At 40.6% G+C, this 15,707-nt stretch overlaps 9 non-coding genes across 9 annotated transcripts; 8 read left to right on the plus strand and 1 right to left on the minus strand.

The window, feature by feature from the left end:
- Positions 1-189: 189 nt before the first annotated feature.
- trnac-gca lies at positions 190-261 on the minus strand. The gene has a single exon. It is a non-coding gene; the product is annotated as a tRNA-Cys (tRNA).
- A 1,327-nt stretch (positions 262-1,588) lies between these two features.
- Positions 1,589-1,660, plus strand: trnac-gca. Its single transcript has one exon. It is a non-coding gene; the product is annotated as a tRNA-Cys (tRNA).
- Positions 1,661-1,925: 265 nt separating this feature from the next.
- Positions 1,926-1,997, plus strand: trnac-gca. Its single transcript has one exon. It is a non-coding gene; the product is annotated as a tRNA-Cys (tRNA).
- Positions 1,998-2,220: 223 nt separating this feature from the next.
- Positions 2,221-2,292, plus strand: trnac-gca. The gene has a single exon. It is a non-coding gene; the product is annotated as a tRNA-Cys (tRNA).
- Positions 2,293-2,538: 246 nt separating this feature from the next.
- trnac-gca lies at positions 2,539-2,610 on the plus strand. Its single transcript has one exon. It is a non-coding gene; the product is annotated as a tRNA-Cys (tRNA).
- Positions 2,611-3,021: 411 nt separating this feature from the next.
- On the plus strand, positions 3,022-3,093 carry trnac-gca. The gene has a single exon. It is a non-coding gene; the product is annotated as a tRNA-Cys (tRNA).
- A 712-nt stretch (positions 3,094-3,805) lies between these two features.
- On the plus strand, positions 3,806-3,877 carry trnac-gca. The gene has a single exon. It is a non-coding gene; the product is annotated as a tRNA-Cys (tRNA).
- A 291-nt stretch (positions 3,878-4,168) lies between these two features.
- trnac-gca lies at positions 4,169-4,240 on the plus strand. Its single transcript has one exon. It is a non-coding gene; the product is annotated as a tRNA-Cys (tRNA).
- Positions 4,241-4,499: 259 nt separating this feature from the next.
- On the plus strand, positions 4,500-4,571 carry trnac-gca. Its single transcript has one exon. It is a non-coding gene; the product is annotated as a tRNA-Cys (tRNA).
- The last annotated feature ends 11,136 nt before the right edge of the window (positions 4,572-15,707 follow it).

Below are 15,707 nucleotides of genomic sequence, written 5' to 3' on the forward strand. Positions count from 1 at the left end.
TTAACGGTCAGGTCCAACGATGTTATGTAAATTTAGAATGCCTCTGAGTGGCTATGAGATGTCACGTCTGCAGCACATTTTACTACATCTTATGTAGTCAAGGATTTTGACCTGAAACCATCGGCTTTCAACATTAGATCAGTAATTCAAGGACCAAAGAAGGATGAGGTTCAAAGTACATATGAATGAAGGGGGCACCCAGATTTGAACTGGGGACCTCTTGATCTGCAGTCAAATGCTCTACCGCTGAGCTATACCCCCACACAAGATTCATGAATAGAAATATTACTTTGAAGGAATTCCTGCTAAAACCAAAGATTTAAACACAAAATAAATAGTGTATAAAATAAACACTTACCATAATGTTGAGTCTTGTTTTGTGTGACTACACCGTTATGTTGCCTCCATCACATTGCATTGCCTTTAACCCCTCTGTATGGCATCAAATATGGCATCTAACATCACATGCTGCATTTCATGTTCTTGTAAAATGACTTGATCACAATATCCATGCTGCCTCTGGTTTTCTCCTACTCTCACTTCCTATAACAACATTGAGCATCCACCCTCACCTCATTAACCAGCCTCGTAACCATTAACACCAGACTGCGACTCCCACGGTGCACTGTAAGCAATTTAACACAGTTTGTTAGTTCTTCATTTTTTCCCTCCAGTTCTGCCTGCACTGTCGCAATTAACCGTCATCCATGAGCTATCATACAACTGTATAGTGTCACAATATAGGGTCACAAATGCTGCTGTCACTTATTTTTGGTACACTCCTTTTCTATTTGGTGTTTTCTCTGTGTTTTTGTATGAATGAGTGTTTGAAAATGTGGGTGGGCGGTTGTGGGAGTGCTGCCTTCTTCTTGTGTGTCAGGCCCGCTTCCTCTTTTATGTCAGATATGAGTCACTAAGGGAGGTCAAGAGTCAAACCACTCTCTTCCTAATTCCCATATTTGCTGTCAGCCTCCTTTATTCTCTCTTCGAACAGTCATGACAAAGCTTCGATTTACAAAGTCATAGTATCTACTACTCGTGTCTAGAGCAATAAAAGTGACCAGTTATCCTAGCAAGCGTGTCTTTGGACTGTGGGAGGAAGCGTAGCCGGAGTGAACCCACACATGCACAACAACATGCATGCTCCACAAAGAGAGAGGCCCCAGCCTGGGTTTGAACCTTGATGGGAGGCAACAGCGCTAACCACAGCACTATTGTGAAGCCTATGCTATAGCACACAATAGCAAGTCTGTTGCAACATCAAAGTGATGGTGAGCTGTGACTTTTTGTCCACAGGTGCTGCATCTCTCAATGTGTGGGGGTATAGAGGTCCCCAGTTCAAATCTGGGTGCCCCCTTTCATTGTTATTTCCCCTGGTCCCATGGTCATTGAATAAAACCTCATATCGATCTTTCTAAAATGGTCTGATTGGCAAACGTTGGACGTAAATGCTGCCTTTTGCTTTTCAATAGGCAAAATGAATAGCAACCACAATCCTCTGGACACAAAAATGTTTGGACCTTATTTGACGCTCAACTGTATTCTATTCATGATTTTTTTCAACTAGCCTATTCAAAGGTTAATATGTGGGGGTATAGCTCAGTGGTAGAGCATTTGACTGCAGATCAAGAGGTCCCCAGTTCAAATCTGGGTGCCCCCTTCGCTGGAATCTCATTTGGTGCTCATCCTTCCTTGATCTTTAAAACACAGATGTATCGATCTGGTGGATCTTTAGCTGGAAGCAGAAGGTTCCCGGTCAAACTTCTAGATGCTAAATCTACCCAGGAACCAGTACAGTGCTATACACATGTGACTACTCATGGTCCCCACAGTTTGTTGGAGGCTACAAGTGTAACTCTTACTAAGGTTTGCTTACACAATCTGTGTTTTCATGATGTTCTGGCATATTTTCATACTAGCTCTGTGGGGGTATAGCTCAGTGGTAGAGCATTTGACTGCAGATCAAGAGGTCCCCAGTTCAAATCTGGGTGCCCCCTTCACTCATATCAGTGGTGAACCCTGTTGCCAACAATTCTCTGGATGTAAAATTCATACACCCAGTATTGCCTTTTCAATAGGCAACATGCATAGCAACCACAATCCTCTGGAGACTCTCAGAATCACACACAAATGTTTGAACCTTATTTGAAACTCAACTGTATTTCTTCATGATGACATTTTGTTTTCATTATGAACTAGCCTGATTGAAGTATGATGTGTGGGGGTATAGCTCAGTAGTAGAGCATTTGACTGCAGATCAAGAGGTCCCCAGTTCAAATCTGGGTGCCCCCTTCACAGGAATCTCATTTGGACCTCATCCTTCTTTGATTCTTGAAACACTGATCTGATGGACAATCCGTTGAAAGCTAATGGCTCTGATGAAGGACCCCTAACACAAACATACATGAGCCCTATTTAAAGAGTTTATCAATTACTTGCTGGCACTTTTGGGATCTTTCAAGAACTTGTCTCAGCTGTGTCATAATGCAGAGGCTCCAGCCTTCGAAGGACCCAGTCTTCATAGCCGTACTGTGTTGTGGAGGTATAGCTCAGGGGTAGAGCATTTGACTGCAGATCAAGAGGTCCCCAGTTCAAATCTGGGTGCCCCCTTCATTGAAAACTTTCAAACTCACCCTTCCATCATCCTTGAAACACTGCATTTACTGACAATCACTTGACGCTACATGATTCTGATGCATTACACCTAAATCAAAAAGATGACTCTCAGTCAAGGAAACTGTCAAATACTTGTTTTGGATTTTTCAAGAAATCGTTTCAGCTGTGTTTCAATCCAAGGGTTGCACCCTTTAAAGGACCCAGCCTTCATAGCCAGCTCAGATCAGTCAGGCAGAATTGGATTGAGATGGTCAGGTCTTTGAAGGATTCCCTACATCACCAACCACCTTACACTGGTGTCAAAAAGTGCGCACCTATGGCCTCTTTGCATGATTGAAAAGTATTTTGTTTTTAACTCTTGCAAGTGCTTTCATCAGCAACTAGCATGTTAACTGTGAAATGTCTGGGGGTATAGCTCAGTGGTAGAGCATTTGACTGCAGATCAAGAGGTCCCCAGTTCAAATCTGGGTGCCCTCTTCACTTATGCATATGGAGGATCTTGCTTCAATCATTTTCACCATCTTTGAATCTAGAGATACTTCATAAGGAATAGGTTCCAAGTTAATGGGTCTGTGACAGTACTCATAAGTGGTTAGTGTTGTCCTCTCAAGACCAGATTCCTCTTGATTCTCATTGAGTTATTAAGAAATGTGAGATGTCAATTGGCCTCCCATTTGTATTTCACTCTGACTGTCTTACTGTAACTATCCTATTTGATTGCTGTTGTGGGGGTATAGCTCAGTGGTAGAGCAATTGACTGTAGATCAAGAGGTCTTCAGTTCAAATCTGGATGCCCCCTTCACTGACATCTCATTTTGCCCTCATCCTTCTTTGAATCCGTGAAAAGGCCTCCCATCTCTTTTTTACTCTTACTGTGGGTCACATTCATATTAGACCTAGTATTGCTTCTCAATAGGCACCATGAATAGCAACCACAATCCTCTGGAGACTCCCAGAATCACACAAGAAATGTTTGAACCTTATTTGAAAATCAACTGTATTTATTCCTGATTACACTTTTTTTTAAAGCCATGGACTAGCCCAATTCGGTCAAAAGATCATTGCTCTGATGAAGTACACCTAAACAAATATAGACTTTGGGGATTTTGCAAGAAATCACTACAACTGTATCCCAATCCAGAGGCTGGGGCATTCCATCAACCCAGCCTTTGTCACCTGGTAGTTTTGTGGGGGTATAGCTCAGTGGTAGAGCATTTGACTGCAGATCAAGAGGTCCTCAGTTCAAATCTGGGTGCCCCCTTCACTGACATCTCTTTGGGCCCCATCTGCTTTTGAGCCTCCAATCACTGATCTGTTGGACCATTAGCTGGAGGCAGATGGTCCTGGGTCAATATTCTAGATAGGGAATCTACCCAAGACCCAGTACAGTTCTCTACACGTGACTGCTCATGGTCATCCCAGTTTGTTGGATGCTATATACATTTTCCAAGAAGTCTTTAAGCCTGATCATGAAAAGTTTTACTCTTACTAAGATTCGCTTACACAATCAGTGTTTTCATGATAAGCTGGTACATTTACATACTACATGTGTGGGGGTATAGCTCAGTGGTAGAGCATTTGACTGCAGATCAAGAGGTCCCCAGTTCAAATCTGGGTGCCCCCTTCACCGATATCTAATTTAGACCTCATCCTTCTTTGATTCTTGAAACACTGATTTGATGGCCCATCGGTCAAAAGTTCATGGCTCTGATGAAGTACACCTAAAACAAAAATAAATGTCCTCCATTTAATCTGCTCAGTTAAAGTGGTTACCAAAGACTTGTCAAGACTTCTTGGATTTTTCATGAAATCGTTTCAGCTCTGTCCTAATCCAGAGGCTCCAGCTTTCGAGGACCCAGCCTTTCGTAGGTTGACACTTTTGTGGGGGTATAGCTCAGTGGTAGAGCATTTGACTGCAGATCAAGAGGTCCCCAGTTCAAATCTGGGTGCTCCCTTCATGTATAATCCCCATGACCTAAGACTTTCATCCTTAAAATACATACCTGAATGGGAATCAGTGAAAGTATTGATGGTTCCTCTTCAGTTATCCTAAATTTAACTCCACACAAGTCCCTATATGTCTGCTCGCTTTGAGTACCCCAGACTTTTTCACCAGATTCTTCTGGAGGCTCCTTTAGCTTTTCATTAAATCTTTTAAATCAATCTGGCCACAATAGTATTTCATTCTACCAAGGGTTAAGCATCAGTACTTTGATCAGCAACCAGCATATTTAATAACTATTGTGTGGGGGTATAGCTCAGTGGTAGAGCATTTGAATGCAGAAGGTCCCCAGTTCAAATCTGGGTGCCCCCTACAGGCAGTCACTACTAAGTACTGAAGTTCAGATATTCCACTGATCAAAACTGCGCTCTTTGGTACTCCTTCGTCATGAATTGAGTTCTAGATGTCTTTTATTTGCACATATCACTTGACATATAAAAAAAAAAAAGTTGGCACTGCGCCAAAAAGCTCCAGTCCCATGTTTGACACATTTACATTACAGCTCCATTTAAAACAACTACAAAATAAAGGTGTTAAAGGTTCAGCTGCTGCACTGAGACAGACAGTCAGCAGTGAATTACTGTCTGTTTTAACAGGTGTATGCAGTATGGAAGCATGTGTGTTATTACCATGAAAACAAACAGTGTCTGGCTCTGCCCGGTTATGCTGCAACATGACAGTCTTGTGTTTCCAAGCAGTTTTTAATGCCTGCATTCCTCCCAAACCTTTGAGCTCCTCTTCTCTTGGCCTGTTAAGGTGCGGGTGGCTGCACTCACAGGTGTAGCACTGCCTTTAAACACACACAAATAGATGCACACACACTTTGATCTGAGGGGTGGGTCCTTCACTTGGTGGGAATTTCCCCTCATATCGCTGCAGGAGGGTCCCCTTCCTCTACTTTCCAAAACAGAAAAAAAATCTACTTCTTCTAACTTCTCTGAAACTTCACAGGGGATGCCCTTTGGGGTTGGAAGCCTTGCACACTCCTCCTCCTCTTCCTCACTCCCTTTTTTCTTCCTCTTCTTCTCCTCCTCTTCCAGCCACACTCAATCCTCGCCGTTGTTAGTCACCCTGTGATCCTGCCACAACCAGGCCACCATGTGTTTCCATAGGTCTCCTATAAGGTCCCGGTGTCATACATCAAACAGCTCCTTCATGCACTTTCATAACATGTTCACTGTGTTGCTGACAACAGCTCAGAGGAAGAAGGAGAGTTTGGCAAGTGTGAATGAAGCTCTGTGTCTTTCTCCTACATCTTTCAAGTGAACTATTAAGAGATTAAAAAAGCAGTAATGACTGAGACTTCATGGAGTTCTCAGCAGTGTTGGTCTAAGATGTCTTTGGATTAGTGCAGATAAACTTTGACAGGATTTTTTTCCGTTGTAAAAACAAATGACGGTCTTTAAGCACCGTCTTTCCTGACACCTCCCTGCTCCCCTCAGGAATGAAGTCTGAGTTTTTTCTCCTCGGGTTTTCAGCCTCCTTTAAACAAATATTGGCACAAGGCAAATACAAAATTAGTCTGAGAAAAATAAATCCCCTTTCAAAATTCATCTGCTGCATCTGCTCTCCCCTTTTCAAGTTTCCCAGACACACGAAATGTGCAATGAGAAACCAGCTTCTAGCTTTTGCATTTTAAAGATAATTTTTATCCAGATTTTCTCTGTTTCGAGATATAAAAAGAAGGTCTGCTGTTGTTGCCAATGTACACTTTGTTATTTGGACACAGCTCTGATATGCTGCAAAATCTGCAGTTCTCCTGGTACCAGCATCATCACTCAACTTTGAGGCATACTGTGATGAAGATATTGAGCAAGAAGAACTACCATCACTTTAATTGCACACTTGCTGTAAAGCTACGGATGGATGAGGGTACAGTAGGCTAACTGGGTACCTTTTTGATCCACAATAAATCCAAGGAAATGATGCTAAGCAAGGCCAAGGCTGCAGCTTCTAATGTGTATATGTATTCTAGTAAATGTTGGCACATGAGCTTGAGAAGAAGTCAGCTTTCCTGACAAATCAAACAGGCACAAAGCAGTAGCAGCTGGTGCATTTTCTCTGCCCTGGGGACAAATGGCTTGAACAGAATCCATAATATACACATTACATACATAATGTATGACAACAGGTGTTACCACAGTGTATTTAATGACATTAAAAGGCCTGTATTTGAATGTGCTGAGCTGAATGGACGTTTGTATTTGTGTTTTTGGTAAGTGATAAAAGTGTGAAGTAAGAATCTAGCACTCAAAGCTTAACACTCAGGAACAACATTAAGTTTTTTTTTGCTTTTTGCAGATGACTCATTTTTCTCAATAGCTAAAATATTAACTCTTTTACAAAATGATTGATCTTTTAAAATATAATTTTTAAACTTATTTTTCAGTAAAGGTCTGCCATACTTCTTGTGGGGCCCTCCATTGACCAGCCGCGACAAACACTAATTGATGTAGTTCTTTGTGTGACCAAATTAATCATCTGCACTGAAATTAAAATGTGGAGAATATTTCCTTTAACTTCAGATCACAGAACAGAGCTGTGGTTGTGCTAAAACTGGGGCTGTCAGTGTTAAAGGTGACATATTATACTCCTTTTGCATAAATTACAATGTGGTCAAGATCTGAAAATAAAGAGTTGGGGTTTTATTAATCCTGAGCTATTTTGTCCCTTTTGACACACCATAGATAAGCTGCTGCAGTCTTCTTTTCTCTGCTGTCACGATGATAGAAAATAACAACACCAAAGCAGATTTTAATATTCTTTAAATTTCCCAGACAGCTTAGTGGACAAGTCAAAAGTAGTATGCACTTTGTGTCATAGGGAATTAACACATCACAGAAATACTTTGAGTTTGATCTACCACCTACTAGCTAAGCACACAGGTGCAGCTAATCAGACTGATGTCAGCGGAAAACTGCATCACAAAAACCAGCAGAGCACTATTTTAGATTGAGTGAGTCACCACAGACCTGACACTTCAACCTCTGACTTCCATCTTTAGACCACACTGGTGTCACAGTGCAGCTTTTAATTGAATAATGAATCTAAAAGTCGAGATCATAAAGTGCATTTCATGCATTCATTAATTCACAAATCAGGACCCTTGTAAGAATTGCTTTACATTGATGGTATGGACGAAACAACTTTTTGTATTATTTTTATTATTATCTTAATCACTATTATATTAATCATTGTTTTAACATTTATTTATCTTGTTTAAAGATAAATACATCTATTTATTTCTTATATTCATCTGATCTTGTTAACTCTACCTTATTTTTAACTTTTCTTTCCATTCTTACTTATTTTATTAATTCACTGTGTTGATTTTATTCTATTTTTAAGTATTTTATTCACAATCATGCCTTTTATAATTTTATAATTTGTTTTCTGTCTCTGTTATTCTTTGAAGCACTTTCGGCTGCATGTTTTTTATGGATGCAAGGTGCTATATAAATAAAGTTGAGTTGAGTTGAGTTGAGTTTAAAAATGCAAAAATAGAATTTCAAACAAAGTGATTAACTATTTGAATTCAGTGATTAATCATGATTTTAAATAATTGTTTGACAGCCTTAGCTAAAGCCGTTTGAACCCTTCAAATTAAACCATATATCTTTGTTTACAACGAATATAACCTGTTCAAGTCAAGGTTAAGTTAAGGTGACAGGCGTGTGTGTACTGAGACTCTTGCGTAACTCGAATTTCAGTTGTGCAATCTCTGTGACAGAAGACACTGTACTGTAAATCCATCTGTAAGCGGCTGCAGTTCAGTTTCTTTGCACGAGCACAGTTTGAAATAAAAAGGAAACAGGCTGCAGGCTCAGAGATCTGAAATAAACTCAAAACTTTCCTGCACCTGTGTTGCCCCGTCTATGAATCCAGCAGTTAACCTTTCGAGATGAACGACTTTCAGTGAGGCACGACCACAACTCTTTCCAACCGGCGGTTGCTCTCTCTCAACAAACAAACAAACAGACAAAAACAAACATGGACTCCAAGTTCTTAATTTTGGAACAAAGCCTCATGAGTGTCACAGAAAAGGCACAACCTGGTGTGAATGATGAGCACCAGCATGAGCACACACAACCCCGGTTCAGAAAGCACGTACACAGACGTGAATACACATATCATACATGCTGGAAAGGAAAGCCACTTCCCCAAAACCACCATCTGGGGAAGTTTTGGTGGTTTTTCTGTGTAAATTTGCACAGTTGTGGTTTCTGCAGAGCAGCTAAGAAAAGTCTGTGCAGACATTTGGAGCTGAGGAAATGCGTCAGGAGAGGAGAATTACTAACCTCTCAGGACAAACTTGTCCATTCACACACTGACCATGGTGTACTGGGTCGGTGTGTAAGGGTGTGTTTGACCCCATGTTTGAGGTCATTGTCTTGTCATTGTAAATGTAGTTTATCAGTCATTCGTCTCCCAAACATGGAACTCTACAACGAGGAAGCTGAACGTGTTTGTCCAGGGAGGGAAAACCTGAAAGCCAAAACAATTAAATCTAAAGTTTAAATAACTCTTAGATAGCAAAGGGTATATCACCATGCTCCTATCTCATTTTCCATCAGGCTGTGTGAACTATAAACAGTAGCTTTGGTGTGTGGTGCAGGGAGTCACCAGGCCTTCACTGGAGGTCTCTACTGGAGAGCGATGAAAACAAGATGACCCTTTTCCATCACACAGCAGAGACAGACATGGAGAGAGGTGGACAGCGGCTGTAGGAGAGAGGTTCATAAAGGCAGAAAAGGAGTTTAATTTAGACCAGTGTCATCATCCAGCTCTGCTTCAGTCCAAGTCCTCTTTGTCTTGAGGTCGCATTAATTTGACATTTCTGACGAGTCAGCGTCATGTAACGCCTGTGAAAGGACGCAAGCATCTCTTAGTGCACTATGGGTAATGCTTTTAGTTGTAACTCATAGACTGTATGAAATATGGATGTAGTATCCATAACCTACAGATCAACCATCTGTTTCTGAAGCACTGTTCTGAGGCATAATCACTGCTGTCGAGCGATTGTGACGTAAAGAGGCGGGGTTTGAGCCTCCTAGCCAACTGCTACAGTGTTCCCACCTGTCAATCAAGTCAGCTGTGCCTCTCATGGAAGACAAGTAATCTCAATATCTTCGAAATTGCAGCGTTAGAAAAAAATTCAACGTCCGTACAGTGTGTGCCGATCTAGAAATGAGCTATCCAGACTACACTCGTCTTTTGTACCAGGCTGTAAACATGTTTATTTCTGCTGTAAAGATCAGCTTTTTACCATTCATGTGTATGTGGTTTCCAGTACTTCCAGAGCCAGCCTCAAGAGGATCCTCAATGAACTGCAGTTTCTAGCACTTCCGCATTGGACTTGTATTTTTAGACCGGAGGTTGCCGCTTGGTGTAACTATTAATTGGCAATAGAAACTGTAGTATGGAGAAGGGGTCAAGAAGTCCCGGTACACCGAGAAAAAACAAGATACACCAAGGGGTTTAATCACTTATAGCACTGAGTATAACTTCACAAGATGACTCTCATTCTAGTGAAGGTTGCTGGCTTCTGATATCTCCCGTGTGTCACTTTAAATGTAGATTTATTAAAGCCTGTAATTACGACCACTTTCCAATAAAATTAAAACTTAATTCTCATAAGATTACAACTTTATTCATGCCAATCTATGAGCTTAATCTTTTAAAATTTACAGTTTTTTAAGATAAATTTACAACTTTTCTGTTCACAAGTTTTATTTTTGCGAAATTACAATTTTTATCCCCATAAAATTGCAACTTTATTCTCAATTTTTTTCAATTCATCCTTAATATTAATATTATTTTTGGTGTGCATTAGTCTCTATTTTATTTGATGGTATTCTTATTATTTTTAATTTTTATTATTATTTTTATTATTATTATTATCCCCTAATATGTTTTGCCATTGTTTCATTTCTGCTTCTTTCTTGTCTTTCAATCGCTGTAAAGCTCTTTGGGTTGCATTTGATTTGTATGAAAGGTGCTATATAAATAAAGCTTGATTGATTGATTGATTGATTGATTGATTGATTGATTGATTGATTGATTGATTGATTGATTGATTGATTGATTGATTGATTGATTGATTGATTGGTTGGTTGGTTGATTGATTGATTGATTGATTGATTGATTGATTGATTGATTGATTGATTGATTGATTGATTGGTTGGTTGGTTGGTTGGTTGGTTGGTTGGTTGGTTGGTTGATTGAATGTGTCCCCTGTCTTTAAGCATCATTTAATAATTAGACTTTCAAACAAATAGACAGGATTTATGCTATGTTTGCAACCTTGAGAGATAACTGATCAAATGTCATTACATTTAGCATCTTGACCCTATCTTTATTGTATCTTATCTTATCTCATCTTCTCTTATCGTCTCTTATCTTATCACAGAGAAGGTGAATACTACTTCTGAACTTCAACATGGTAAACATGCACCGGTGTTTAGCATAGCAGTGTTCTATTAGCATGCCCGCAGTAATAGCTTCCAAGAGCCCATAGCATTTAATATATCTGTTGGAGTTTCAGTTTTTCACTGGAAATGTATTTCTGAGATCAGTCCGCTGCATCGAAAATGTAACCTTCCAACATTTGATTCCTAGATAGACGGGGAGGAGAAAAAAATGGGTCAGCACTTGAGGGCAGGTGAGGGGGTTAATAAAATATTTAGGAAGGGAGACGGAGAGATGGAGGAAGAAAAGAGAGAAAGAAGGTGAGAGAGAGAGAGAGAACGAAGGAGAAAATGACTGCAAGGTAAAACTATTTCTGGAATGCACCTTCGTTTAAAGTCTAACCAGGCAGCACACTCACTCACACACACACACACACACACACACACACACACACACACACACACACACACACACACACACACACACACACACATGGTGATAACTTACCCATTTCTACAGTGAGATAAGGTAATGGGGCATTGGGTTTCTACTCTTTCCCCACAAGCGCTATCTGATTAAGGGGACTTCCTGCCCTCCCCTCCTCCCCTCCCTGCTCCCCTCGCTCCCTGATATTAATACTTCATATGTGCGTGCTGCTTCATGTGTGTGTACTCATGCCAGAAACCATATACACCTATAACTGTCAATCCAGCAGCAGGGTGTGTCCATACGTGTGTGTGTATTTTTATTGCAGTCCTTATGAATCCCTCATTTCTCCTGTCATTGTTGCACAGTTTATTTAACACTGTGTGTGTTGCCTGATGTTATGATAGGGGGTTTGTTTAGGATCAGTCTGCGTGTTAGAGGGAGATTCCTCTGGTGTTTTTGCGCAACATAAAGATGAGGCTTCTCATGTGTGTATACGTGCGCTAGTCATGGGGGGATTTTGGGACAATGTGTCACGAGAATAGAAGTAGTGTTGCTGATTTGCAGCTTTTTTCTGATTCTTTGTTGTCATTGTTTGTCTCTTCTTGTGTACATGTGTGTGTATTTGTGTTTCTGTGATTGTATTTTGCATCTCCCTGCTGTTGCTTTGTCTCTCTTTGTAGTCCTCCGTGTCTGTTTCAACATTTGTGTTCCCTTGCTGTCATTTTTCACCTTTGTACTCTTTCTGTTTTGCTTTCTAGGCATTGCATGTTTCTTTCTGGTTGTTTTACTGATCCTTGAGCATGCATGTGGTATTGGCTTGGAAAATAAGACTGACTACCCAGGGCTGGAGGAAGGGGCCCTTGATGGGCATGGAATAAAATACTTTTGGCTTGCATTTTCTTCCCCTTTAATAAAAATTAGCAGAATAAATTAGCACAAATCTGAGCTCCTAGTCTTAAAAAGAATGTGGTCTCTCTCGGAGGCCCCTCTCAATATGAATCTATTGAACCTGGACAAAACTGCGACAAATCAGATATGATCATCATCGGCCCCAAATCCCTCACCAAAACCACCCAAAACTTCTCCCTCACTTTTAATAACACCACTTTGACTCCATCACCCCATATTTGAAACCTCAGTTTAATTTTCGACACCAACCTCACCTTTGAAAAACATATAATCCAAATCACCAAAACTGCCTTCTTTCACCTTCTTTCAAAACATTGCCTGACTCCGCCAAATACTCTCCTTCCCTGCAGCTGAAACCCTGATCCATGCTTTCATCATCCAAAGTCCTCAATAAACTCCAGTACATCCAAAACTCGGCTGCCTGTCTACTCACTCACTCACTCTGATACCCGTGATCACATCACCCCTGTCACCAAAACCTCCACTGGCTCCCTGTCCCCCAATGCATTCACTTCAAACTCCTCCTCCTGACCTACAAAGCCCTCCATCACCTGGCCCCCTCCTTTCTCACTGACCTGCTTCACCCTCACAACCCCTCCCGTGGTCTCCTCTCCCCAACCTGTAGGACCAAGCACCGAAACTGGGGTGACAGAGCTTACTCCATTGTTGCCCCCACTCTCTGGAACTCCCTCCCCAAACAGATTCGCAATTCAACTTGACCTACAAACATTCAAATCCCAGCTCAAAACTGACCTCTTAAGGACTGCTTTTTATTCTGTTTTTATATCCACTGTGTTTCTATTTTGTTTATTTTACTCTGTCTTTTATTGTGTGTTATTTGTGAAGTGTCTGAGTTTTTTGAAAAGCACTATATAAATAAAATGTATTATTATTATTATTATTTATTATATGTGCAGAATGGTTTAGTCTGCCTCCAGCAAGCTGAAAGGATCAAACCGAAGAGAGTCAAGTGAGTGATGCAGCGGCTGCAGAAAAGAAAAGACAGAAAGGAAGACAGAAGACAAGCTGAGGGGAAATAGTCAGCCAGAAATGTCACACCTTTCCCCGTGAGCCAGCCTAACATATTTGATATCAACAGATTCATTCCAACATGTAGATTTGTAAGACACCACAGGTGTCAGAGCCCCAGCCTGCCTTAAAATCACAATGTCTTTCATTCATCGTCACTGTCAGTAATTCATCAATGCCAGTAGATGTTGCATGAAATAACATCCAGAGAGCTGACTGAATAAAGGGTCATTTGTGTGATGAAGGTGTGGTTGTCACAGCTATGCAGGGTTGTGTTGGGTCGTTGCGACGGGGCACAATGTGATATCTTGTCATGGGGCCCGGAAGCCTCAGTGACGCCCTTGTTATGCGTTTCATTGACAGTATTAGTATGTGTCTTTAGTAGTCATTAGTCTGTTTGCAGTCATGTCCCATGACTTAGTTGTTTGATGAATATCTCTATGTGTTTGTTTTGTGGTGTTTAAATGACTGTGTGAGTCATTGTGCATATGTTTGGTTGTATGTGTCACTTGTATGCATTATATATCACTTCATGGTGGTTCTACGGGTCTTTGAGTGTGTTTGCTTTTCGTTTTAACATTTTGTGCATCTTTGTTATCATTAGTGTCTGTTTTAAGCTTGTTTCCAATGTCTGTTTGAGCTCATTCTGAATATCTTTGCTGATTTTTGGATTCCTTTTTTTCCTCCCTGTGTTGTTTTATTGACTGTGTGGATCTGTGTCGACATTGTGTGTCATTTTGTATCATTTCTGTGTGAGGACTTTGTAACTTTATGGTCTTTCTGTATTGCTTTCCAGGCATTTTCTGTCACTCTATGGTTGTTCTGCATGTCATTTTAGTGTTTGTGTGTTGCCTAGTGTTGCCTAGTGTTGCCTAGTGTTTGCGGATTGGCGAAACTCCTATTGCTTGTTTTGGTTGTCGTTGTTGTTTTATTCACATCCTGTGTTAGTTTCTCTGTTGGTTCATTAACTTCTCAATGGCTAAGCTCGACAGTCACTTTTACCAGAGCTCTGGTCTGGAGTCCCCCTGACCCAGAGCCCCCCAAAGGGTGGTACTAAGTTGCTCCATTCAACAATCTGACTGTAGTGTGAGGTTGTAGGCATAATAGCCATTGCTGTGCACTTTTCACAAACTGCATTATAGTCTGAACCCACAAAAGAGAGACAGCTGACCCTGACTTAACCCCATCATCACAATGAGTGGGTGACAGTGCGTGGATCACCTGATTCAGCGGGTGCTGAGGTGATAGCAAACGTTGGCAAGCTTAGCATCCGCTTCCCGAGTGAAATACAAACATGAAGCATGATGGATCCTCTCAGATATTAAATGCTGTAAACAGAAGGATGTTTTATATCACTAAAAGTACATAAAGAACAATGACTGTGTGAATTATGGTGGCCTTCCAATGCCTGTCAAAAAATGTCATGGTAAACAACGTGTGGCGACACACATTGTTTCATATTATATGATTTTTTTTACATTTAGTCATACTTGATTGATTGTATATGTGTTTGAGGAAGATATAGAATCAATTTGATGCCATTGGAATAATTATTTCGTTTTTTTATTTTGCTTTTTGTAGAGAGTTGGTAGTTTTGCTAATGGCGACATTCAGAAATAGGCAAGTAAGAAGAGAGGGAAACAAGGAAGATGTATGGTTCTTAACCCAGACATGCCAGATGTACCTCATGGACTCTATTAATCATTCTTTAAATCTGGGTTTGGTAGTCAGATTTAGATACACTTTTTGTTATACTGGTTAAAATGATAATTATGTCCCATGGCAATCAATATATAATGTGTTCTTTAAAAAGAGCGGAGAGAAAAAAGCCGCTATCTACAGCCGGAGTAAACCTGGGAAAACACCAACCAAGCCCTGCCATCAGGATCCAAATTATGAAACCAATCAAATCCTGTCCTGCCGTTCTGTCCGCCTCCTGCGCAGAGTCCTGAGGAAATTCTACATTCAAATTCATGCAAGTGTCTTCTGACCTGTTAAACTACAACAGCATTAACTTGAAACTAAATTGATTATACTTAAGGGCTGTGGGGAAGAAAGAGCACAGGACAACTCCTGCTGTGCGTCATGATGCCTTTAATGACACTTCATCAACCTCGGACAACAGCCCATCGAACTCGTGACACATTTACTTAAACTGAAACCATATCACCCTGAGTAACCTTATAGAGGCAGTGCAATATATGAAATAGAAGTCTTTCGAACTTCATTAAAGAACTCAATGTTACAAATACTTAGACCAAAATAAAATCTAATTTTACACTAGTTTTCTGTGGCCTCCAACCCTAGCTTAAAC

Source organism: Notolabrus celidotus, chromosome 7 (assembly GCF_009762535.1).
Source record: "Notolabrus celidotus isolate fNotCel1 chromosome 7, fNotCel1.pri, whole genome shotgun sequence".
NCBI lineage: Eukaryota > Metazoa > Chordata > Actinopteri > Labriformes > Labridae > Notolabrus > Notolabrus celidotus.